This window comes from Apteryx rowi, unplaced genomic scaffold, assembly GCF_003343035.1.
Source record: "Apteryx rowi isolate R43461 unplaced genomic scaffold, aptRow1 scaffold_278, whole genome shotgun sequence".
Classification (NCBI taxonomy): Eukaryota; Metazoa; Chordata; class Aves; order Apterygiformes; family Apterygidae; genus Apteryx; species Apteryx rowi.
Genome location: NW_020449174.1, coordinates 469,067 through 480,075, shown reverse-complemented (window position 1 = coordinate 480,075; position 11,009 = coordinate 469,067).

The window sequence follows — 11,009 nt, the reverse complement described above, 5'->3', positions numbered from 1 at the left end:
TAAAGTAGTAAGCAACCACAGTCTTTATACAAGGCAAGCCCGGGGAAAAAAATAAAGGCAGATCAGTCCTTAGAGGGAAAGAGGATTTGGCAATGTAAGATCATTTTGTTTTCCAGGGCTCTGTTTCTCATCTCTGTGTAATTAGGAGGAAGTGCTATAGGTAAATATCATATCTATCACTTTTATGAGAGACTCAGAATCTAGGAGAGGCGTCCAGATTGTGTTTGGCCTGGTGCATCCTGCAAAAACATRGACAACAGGATCTGGCAAAAGCAAATGTTCTCCCTTCCCTCCATTGTAGCCACATTTGCAATGGCTAAATCACAGAATAACAGGATTTGGCAATGTCAACAGGGCATATGTGAATGCTCTGAGACCCAGGCTATGTAGTGTTAGTTCAACCAGACTCCTGGAGGTCTGGAGCACTGAAAGGTGGTGGAAGAAATCGGCTGAGGGGAACTGATAAAAGTGTACCAGCTCTGAAGCTAACCAGGAGCTTAAAATGATTTAGACATTCGAATCCTATCGATGTATTGTGGCCTAACAGCCTCTAGAAAAAAAGTTACCTTAATCTTCCGAGCTCATAAAATAGTTTTCTGAGGCTAAAGGATAGTGCAGGGGCTCTAATGTGACTCCAGTAGAAGAGGTCTGAATGCTGTTTGAATAGAGAAAGAAGAAACCTAGTCTGTGCCAGATGCATGGTTGTTGGAAAGATTGACAGGTTCTTCCCCTATCACCACCCTATTTTTCTTTTCTGTATTTAAGTGACACTGAGAATGAGAAGTGAGGGCTGATTTCAAGTGGTGGGAATYTGGTTTTGTTTCTAGCACATAGCCTGGGTCTCTTAAAACAGAAACTCTGAAAAATCTGCATCTACCAGCCAGGGAAGTTATCAAGACTTCCTGCATCACACCTTGTTTTTAGGGAAAACATTTCTTTTATAGTAGAATAACTAGCTGTATGCCTTAGCTCATTCCCTAGGAAATACTGGGAGAGGTACCTAACTACTGTATGTGAATCTAATACTTTGCCTTTAGTGGATCTGGGTGACTGCACACCTCTTCAGGACCTGGCCCATGAGAGTCCATTATATGACACTTTTTAATCTCCCCCAAATGTGCTGTGAAAGCAAACATCTGTTTAGAGCTGTTAGCTCTGCTCAAATGAGGCTCCATAACCCCCAACTCCATTGTATTGGAGACCAACTGGATTTTATCTCCTGTTATATTTATACTCAATTGTATTTATTAAGCATTAATACCCTGGGTATCTGTCTGGTTATTCCTCTAAAAAGCATTAAACAAACCCAACTGTGTAAATGTGCTCAGCTCCCTCGCTGTAGTGGGTAAATGCATCTGAGCTGCAGCATAAGCGCAGCGAGGTTTTCCTGGGCTGTTTAACTCTTTTCCCTCCTGATGGACATCCTCCGCAGTTTGGATTGGTAGCATACTGCTCTTGCCAGGAAAAGAAAGGTAAAAGCAGTATCTAGCAGTCAAAGATCCCCAAGGGAATTCTGCTGGCTCCTGGTTAATGGTATTGGAGCATCATTCTGAGCCCTGGCCCCTGCTCACTGTGTGCCAAGAATGCTTGTGTTATTTTGGCAATCRGACATAATTCATGCAGCTCAGTTTGTGTTATTCCTAGAGTGCTTTTCACCAGTGCAATTGTAAAAGAGTCTACAGAGGACTCTGCCTGTCTTCATTAACTCGCTGACTGCTGGCATATATATGAGGAGCACAGGGCTTTGAAACTCCAGTAGAAGTTGTGCTAAATACAAGGGCAGCTCCAGGTGTGTTTTCCTCTGTGGCATATTTACCACACAAGCCACAAATCACAGAGGCTAGAGGCAGCTGGCAGATTTTCAGCAGTTTCAGTCATTTTATATGAAAACTCCTGGTTTTGAGGGGAAAGGTGATGAGATGGATAAAATGGGGGGGGGGGCCTTTGGGACATCCAGTGACATGTCTGTAGGGTGCTCAGCTGAGGTATGGGATGCTCAGATTCAAGACCCTATTCTGCCTGACAAATTTAGTGGCTAGTTGTATTATTAAGAAGTCTGGAAAAAATGACCAAAGCTGATGTTTTTCCACAGGCTAGTTACTGTCACAATAAGTGACTGTGCAGAAAGCTGGTAGCTGAAGTATGCAAGAAGGACAAAGGATGGGAGAAAGAAAGGATTATATATCCCACCATTATATATAACAGTYTATTTTACTGTGTTCATGCATGAAATCTATGGCAGAAGAATTAGACCTTGCTTCCTGAAATGCCAGTACCAAAGCACAAGACCACCAATCACTTGCAGTGTCAGATATCCCACCTAGACACTTGCATACACTTTTACAGGCTTGCCAGAGGGATTTGTCTTGCTGTTAAGGTGGGATCCAGGCTTCCATATGACCTATAAGCTTGAGCTTTCTATGTATGGAAAACGTGTTGTCCAAATTTCCAGGCGAGCATGAGCTCTTGGCATAGCATGTCCTTCACAGGTGACAAGTGCAGCTCCCCCAGCCTTAGCCAGGGAGCGCCTTCCCTCTCTGCCCCAGAAGTGCTAACCAAGCCAAGGACACGTATGCAGTGATCAGGATGCTGACAGCTCGTCTGGAGGCGAGAGGGTGTTGAGCTGAGAGGAGATGCTTTGCCCTTCCAAGGTTTTGTAAAAAAGAGTGGCAATATTCCATGCCTAATTACGCCTGTCACTGCGGCATTGAGGGGTTTTTAATGGCGGTTATTTATTTGTGCTCGGCAGCACCTGCAATGCACTAGCTGTTTTCTGGTGGGCTATCTGCAGGGGTGCTCCTCGTGGAGACRGGGAGCGGGTCGCGGCCTGGGTTCTGCTCCCAGTCGGGTTGTAAATCCCCCAGGCACCATCCCATTCGCGTGAGTAGGAGCGGTTTAACTGGGATTGCAGCAGCAGCACGAAACTGGAGTAACGCCATGGGCTTGCGTGCGCTGTACGGCTGTTGGTGCCTGAGCCTGCCGCTGTGCTGCTCAGCCCAGGTCAGCAGCGCTCTGCCTCGCAGGCTGCGGTTTGAGCTCCTGTTGGGAGAYCCTGGCGAAGGCGGCCCGCGGGCTGGATCTGCGCAGCTCAGCAGCTGCACGGCTGTGCCCGACTGCACGCAGGCAAACGCTCCCCTTCCTCCCTCCTCCTCTCTGCTCCCTCCTGCTTATCTTTGAGCTCAGCCCAAACACGGAATCGCTGGCAACTGCTCGCTGCACAGGCTGCTGCCTGGCTGGAGGCAGAGAAGTAGTTTTCCCTAGCTAACACCTACCTCAGGGCTTGCAGTCTTCCTGATGCTAAGAAGAAACAGATGACATTTCCAAAGCTACTGCTTTGTTGCAGGAGCCTGCGGCTCAGTGCAATGTAGGGCTCCAAATTCCACCCTGCTGAATGCTAAGGGGAAGTTTTCAGTGATGTAGCCAGGGTTTGGCTCAGGCTATTGACTTGCACAGTGTCATGAAATGCAGCTGCTTTGGAGGGGCAGGGCAGCATTCAGCTGGTGCCTGAAGGGCAGGGGAGCATGGAGGACTTTGGAGAGCTCACCTGCTCTTGGCAAAAGCACAGTCCCTTCATTCCTGAGGCATGAGCACTTCAGCAGCCCCAGTGGTGGTAGCTGACCACCTCTAGAGACTAAAGGCTAAGAAGCAATTTCCTAAGGGAGCTTTTAAAAAGAAACTGAAATCTGAATTTAACAGCTCCCATGCTATAAAGGAGGCGATGGAAATCTGGCTCAGATGCAATGTCTTCCTTCAGAGAGCAGCACAGCCTGCAGCTGCCTTGCTAAAAGGGWGTTGCTAGACAGGATGCAACAAATGTTTTGGTGTGGAACCCTTAATCACCTTTAAATGGGCTGTTCTTAATTGCTGTAATCATGCTGGTTGTGCTCACATCCGAGTGTCACAGTGAGACATCTGGCTGTCTAATGGCAGAAGGGACAGGACACAAGGACAGTCTGGATGCCGTTGTGGAGAGGGGTCCTTTTTTTGGAGCCTTTCTTAACTTGCCCTTCAAGCGAACTTGGTAGGCTGAACAGGCAGGAGGCCTAAGGGAAGTGCAGGTAGCTCAGATAATGTAAAAGGAGGTTGTTCCCCCAGCTTTGTGAGCCTTATCTGCCCACCCTCTGCAGTCCTTACAGGCCCGCATCTGTCATGTTATTTCTTTCTCCATCTCTGGCATTGACCTTGATACTAAGCATCTGTTCAATCTCTGGTACATGGAACACATTTGCATGGCTTTTGCCAAGCTGGAATTTGATCTGAATCTCCAAAGTCATCATATACCTGCACTGTTTCCAGCTTCTGCTGTCTCTGCTTCAAATTTGGTCCTCTTGCCCTTGTGATGTTCTGAACTACACATATTGCAGCATTGATTGCTTTAGTCAGTACCTCTCCTGTATTGTATTTAATACTCTCTTCTATTGCTTCTGGCTCTCCTCACCATTATATTGAGAAATCCTTTATAGCCCAGCTGCAGCTCTGGACAGAGCCCAGCACACTGTGACCCAGTGGCTGAAGGAGGTCACTCTAGTTCGGTGAGTGATGGGAATGGGAAGAGGTGGTCCATAAGCACAAATGGAAGGAAATTTCTGATAGCAGAGGGGTCTTGCATGTTCTCAAATGAAAAATGGGATGAAGAGGCTGCAAGGTAAGCTAGACAAATGCCAGCTGGAGATAAGGCTTGTTTCTCATACTCTGAATACTTAACTGTTGTACTGGGGCGATTTATTTGAAATCATGACATGGAAACCTAGCTAGTGTCTAAAAAATGTGATTCCTTTCCATAAGGAGTTATGGGGTTGGTGCTGGAATCACATGCTGGATTTAAACAGCCTGCGTTATGCAGCAGATGAGAGGAAGTGATCAGAATGATGCTTCTTGGCCTTAAATTCTATGAATTTTACATCAACACAGAAAAATCTTCTATTCCCTTTCCTGATTTGTTTTTTTCAGGAACATGTTTTTTCCTGTCCAGTTTTCTTCCAAATGTTTTCTGCTTTGCTCCATCTACCTACTCAAGCTTGGGAACTGTGTGAGGAGGAACAGTGKTTTGTGGCGTTGTTGAAAACCAGGGCTGATCATTCCTTCCCTGGAGTTTCTACAACATTATCTCCACAGCACCAGGGAGATTTTTACAATGGCTGCACCCTCTTCTCTCTCAACTAGTTGATAGAATCTGTCAGAAGTTTTTTAATCTTTTGTTGGAAAAAATTACTAATTCTCTCTCCACTTTCTGTCTCCTTTAAACAGAGGGAATGGACTATTATTGCAGAATTGTAATAACCAATCTCTTCTTGTTCCCTTTGTGCTGGGTATTATTATTAATACTTATCAGTCTATTGTGCCTAGGAAATTAAAAGGCCTGAACCAGCCTGATGGGACGGACAGTATTTTATGTGTGTTAGAGACTCCACTTAGGGAAATTTGTCTTGGTCGCAAGCATCAGAAACTGGATGTGATGATAGGTTAGGTTTCAGAACTACATTTCAGATAGATTTCTTTCCTTGGAAAGAAGCACTACAGATCCCTTAGAGAAACAAAGGAAGCTGCTAACGATGCCCAAACATGATCTGACTGTTTTCCCACTTAAAACAATGGGGAAAGATTCATGGAAACTGGTTTGTCTTCAGTGTTTGAACGTGAAATAAAGCTACAAGTTAGGCGAGCCTTAATTTAGAAGTGAGAGGCAGGGAATAAGATATTGGCGAGATCCTCTGTCGTCTCCAGTCCATGTTCCTGTCAGTGCTGGCTGGAGACCCTCCCTTCCTCCCGGCCTTCGCCCGCTGTGCAAGCATCTCACGAGGTAGGACAGGGCTCGTTTCTCACCTTGGCTCAGAATCACTGCGCTTGTAAATCAGGCGAGCAAGGGAGGATCATTCCTTTGGTAAATATGGATGACAGAAGATGAAACACTGAAGTGGGCTGGTCCAAGGAGGGGGCAGTAAAAACTCTGCTTTTCAGAGGTGGCATTTCTTGTGCCCAAAGCGCTAGGTCCCTCATATGGGAGGTTCATAAAAACACCATCCCCAGCCTCTACTTCTTTGTTTAAAACTTGCCTGAGGTGCCATCTCGAACAGTTTCTCTTCTACTTCCCTTGAGCATTTCTTTCCATGCTGCTCTTGAGTGGAGACTCTGATTAGTCCTTGGTGACTTCTGTTTTGGGAAGGCTTTTCAGCAGAAATTTTTCTGAAACCTCCCTGTTTCACTACAATTGGAAAATCCTCTGTTGACTCAGATGGGGTCGTCTTCCCGGGGGGATAACTCCTCCTTCGGTTTGTATGTGGTTTGCTGTGAGATGCCTTAATTGTTTGACGAAATCCAAGGAGGCAAAATGCCTCCTCTCTGTTCCCAGCTCTCTATTCAGTGTTTCAGTTTGATAGATGGTCCCATCATCCCCTCCCAAAACAGACAAGAAAAGAAATGCAAGTCCCTTTCTCCCACAGAAATGGCAAGAAGCCTAAGGGGAACCATAGTCTAAGCAGTGATCACTTGTGTGTATGCAATAAGATGATTTCCTACGCAGGGAGTAAAACTATGGACTAGAACTTGGTTTTGGCAAGTGCCTGTGGGGTGGCGGAGGGCTCTGCTGAGCCTGGCGGAAGGGAGCAATGCCTCCTGGTTGTGCAATGTGAGGTCTTCGTGTTTCAGTCAGAAGCAATCTCCATTTTTGCTAAGGCAAGTTCTCTGAAATTTCCTGTCCCATTAAAAGTTTCGACAGTTTTTCCTTTTTTTGCTCTGCACACTGATTTACTCTGAGCACTGTGCTAGTGCTTAACTTGTAATCAAAATAGTGCGATTGAATATGGAAGACATAATTTGTATCTAACTGGGGAGCCTCTGCATAGAAAGAACTTATTTAAAGTCACTGTGATTTAAAAATATATTTTAGTCCTCATCAACAACTAATTTTCCTTCACAAAAAATACCCACAGCACATGCTACTCTAAAATTCTTTAATTACTATTTCTTGCTCTGAGTTCATTTATTATGAACTTTCTGTCTTTCAGCATCTTTCTGTTAGATTAAATCTCATTTTCCCACTTAAATGATGCCTCTCTGTCTTGTGTGAATGGAATCAGCGCTTTTAGTGTTTAGAATGAATGGTTTCTTACGCATTATTGAAGTGTGATAAAATAGGAAAAACTGTTTCTCAGGAATCTTGCAGCATGTGTGAACTTTGTTTCTTGTTTACAGACAAAGGCCATAAATGCTTCTCAATTTAGACCTATGCAAACACAGCAAGTGGGCTAAAATTATCCTCCAGCTGCAAAAGGAAAACAAATTCCGCATTTGTGCTGTAGCTGAGTAGGCTCTCCATAACCTTGTCCGACTGGCCCAAGGCCGCTGCTACTCACAATATGAAATAAATTGAGTCAACAGTATTCTGGGCTTTGACCTAGAAGGTTAACGCTAGCACAACTGACCAATTAATACAAGTCCTTGAGGTGGAATCTATTCACACACAAATAGAAATCAATGTGAAATATCCATTACTATTTTTGTGAGAATATAAATATAGATTAGTAAGAATAAAAAAGTATATCACAAAGTATGTCCAGAGTTAATTCTTAGGGATTTTGGTTTCCCTGGCTCACAAGATTTTGATACTTCTTTGGTGATCAAATTCTCTTTCTGTAGTTCTTAAAAACAGTTTTATTTTGAGCAGGGTTTCTTCTAGGGGAGATTTTATCTTTGAACTTGAGGCAGCTACAGTTTTCTTCCAAAAATGTCTGGCTTCTCCCCCTTTCTATCTTGCAAGCTGAGAGTTGGAGATGCTGGTTGTTGGTCCAACACATCCTTCATACTTATAATGAGACTCGGGCCGTGGGAAGAGAAATCCTGTCTCTAGAAGGCTAAGTTTAAAGATGGGAAGGATGGTCTTGATAGTAACGAATTGGCCTTGCATTCATGATGGCTCAGTTCATGTTGATGACCCTGTCAGAGACTCCCTGAATTAAGTTAAGAAGGTTATTTAAGYTCTGTACAAGCCTTGCATTGCAATGGGAATAGCAGTAATCCTAACTTTCTTCCACATTTTGATCTTGCATGTTGAATTTATTGGTGCAGGAGCTCTCCTTCATTTGCTAATTGTTTAGAGACAGGAGCTTCTCTTTGTTAGGACTTTTGGATATCCCTTTAATATTAAATAAATAAATAAATTCTTCTTCCATGAGGAAATAGAGCTTTTAACTGACCCCAGCTAAGTCAATGGGATCCAGATATGGCCTCATTCCAGATATCAAACAGAAGTGGAAAATTTCCCACCCTTTCAAATGAGAGCCAAGTCAGTATAGATCTTAGCAGTCTGATGCAAAGCTGGGACAGGATCCATTAACTTCTATCAGCTGAAGATCTTGTCTCTTGCTATGCTACAGAAACCAAGGGCTGCAGTTTTTGGTGCTTAGCTTATAGGGACTTAGCTTGAAAGAGTTTTATTCTTTCGGTGGCGAAACAAGCCGTCTCCCAGACGTGCTGTCTGACATTGATTAGACAATAGTTGTGCTGAAGCCAGTACATTCTATCAGAGGCTTTGTGCCTTCCAGTAGAGCAGGAAATGTAAAGCACTTTATGTGTAAAAAGAAATATTAATATTTAAGTTAAAAGTCACAGGAAAAAAAATCTAATAACCTGAAACAGCTTTAGGTGCATATTCTTTTTTCCTAAACTAGCAAAAAGTTTAAGGGCTCCATGTGCATCTCTGAGTTATTAAAAGAAAAACACTTAAAGTTCATTAATGTAGTACAGACTTTGTTGTGTTTGGAGACAAGAAATGTTTGCYCACTGCTGTGGGAAAGTCTTTGTCCTGGCTGCTTGTGCCTGTCGGGTATCGTAAAGCTGGACTAGGTTGCTTTGCCTGTACACAGTACTTGGGAGTCCGTGAGTGAATCAGGCCTCTYTTATTTGCAAGAGTCACTGAACAGCCACCTTTGTTTAGTGTTAGATGCCTCATACAGCAAGATCTTGGCTGCAGTGGGGGCCCAAAGGGATTTCTATGTGGAAGATCCAAATGCCTAAAGAGTGTAAACCCAGATCTGCCATGATAATYGCAGTGTTTCTCTGGTCTCTGTTTTCAGTGTCTCAAAGTCCTTACCAAAACTTCAGAGTTCACCTGTGACCAAGGCAAAAAAGATAGGTTCTTGAGGTGGGAGCTGGAGAAAATGTTCTTGTCTTAGTCTCTTGTGCGTAATCATCAAAGGTCTTTTGTTATCGTGTTTCTGCAGTCATTCCTGGGGCAAGTACTCCAGGTTCATGGCAGGGCAAATTTAGCTCCTGATCCTACCATATTCTGTATCACAGAAACAATTTATGCTTGAAATATTTCTTGCTATAGMGAATGATCTTGAATTAACCAAAAGTGTGTGTGCACACACAAAAAAATCGTTTGTGCTTTTTTTGCAGCCCTTTAGCAGACACCCTTACTGCTAATAGGCTCAGCAGAGAAGTAATCTATGTGAATTATTATTTGAAAAACATGGTGATACTTTCTGATTTGCCTTTGGCTTTACAGTAGGATTGCAAGGAGGCTTCTAGTGGGGCTTGAATCATAAAAACAGCATAAGCTTTCCTATTGACTTCATTGAGTTTCAGGTGAGACTAGCAGTGAGAAGTGATGGGAAATCCATTTTTCTAAAGGTTGTTGGTATGGATCTAAGCCCTTGCAGGGATAGGAGGTTAGATGGAGTCCAGCAAATTTGATCACTGCATCAGGAGAAATGGGCAGAGCTTGGGTATTTTATATTCCTCCTCATTTTATAAGTGCCTTCCTGAGGGGACAGAAATTCCCTTTACAAGAATAGAGATGCAGGGTATAGCCAGAAAAAGGTYCAACTGCAGAATGAAGGACATCATAAAAACATCTTGCTGTTTTTTACACCAGCCTTTGGAGGTCTGCTGTTACTGCTGTTAAGTTGCACTGTGAAATTAGTCTCAGTACCAACCTATTGCAGGTCTACAGGGAGTCCACTGAAAAGCAGAAATCAAGATTTGGCCAGCAAGTTAGAGATGCTATAAAAAGAGATTTAAACTGTCATCTGATTTCAAGCAGAGACTGATAGAYGTAGTAGAGAGGAGAGACAAATGCAGAGTAAGTCCTAAAGCCAGGCAGAAGTATAATGTATATGGATGAGACTACTTGAGCCAACCACCAAGCTTCTCAAGGGATCATATAATTGGCCTGATTGCAAATGTGTGCATTTATTATGATGAATTAGAGTTAAAGGATGCTTCTTGTTCACTTGTATAGCACTGAACGTGCCTAGAACTTGTCCCAGAACCTGTAAGAAAAGAAACTGTTTGAGGTATAAAGCATCCTTAGGAGTCTTTATTAGGCGAATGTGGTCCRTCAGAACTGCCTGGCCTTGATAAATGGAGATCTGAGAAATCTGTCCTTAGTGATGTACCTCAGAGGTGCACAGCTGATGTGCTATTTACCTGGAAAYGGGCATACTGTTGACCTTCTGTTTTAACATCAGGAAGTTGGCAGGTAGGAGAGGGGACCCTTGGGAGTAATCTGTTGTTATGGTGCAGTTTTAAATTAGGGCGGCTAGACACATCTATTGCAGGCCTGCAGGGAGTCCACTGAGAAGAGGAAAACAGGGCAGGAGAGGGAGCAAGGCAGGTCTAGGGGAAGGGCAAGGTTAACAGCTGTCTTAAATGATAGTTGGGGAAGCCACTTGTGAATGGCTTGTGCTGGAGAGGAGCTGAGGAGAAAAAAGCACATTTCCAGCCCCATGAATCTGTGCAAGATTCTGGCATGTGGGAAGGAAGAGCATGAGAGGATGCAGCATCTTGGTCTGGAGATGGTTCAAATCTACAGTGGCCTTGTGGATTGCCAGACAGCCCTTCTGGTAGGGCACGGAGGGGGCTTGCACGCCAGCTCTCAGCCTCAGGTTTGCGTTCTGCAAAACCAGAAAGAACAATGCAAAGATGCTGTGACTGCTTCAGCTGCCCAAAATACGTTTTTTTCCTGTGCAGTTTTGTTATCCCTTCTCCTTCCCTTTCTCTGTCTTGTG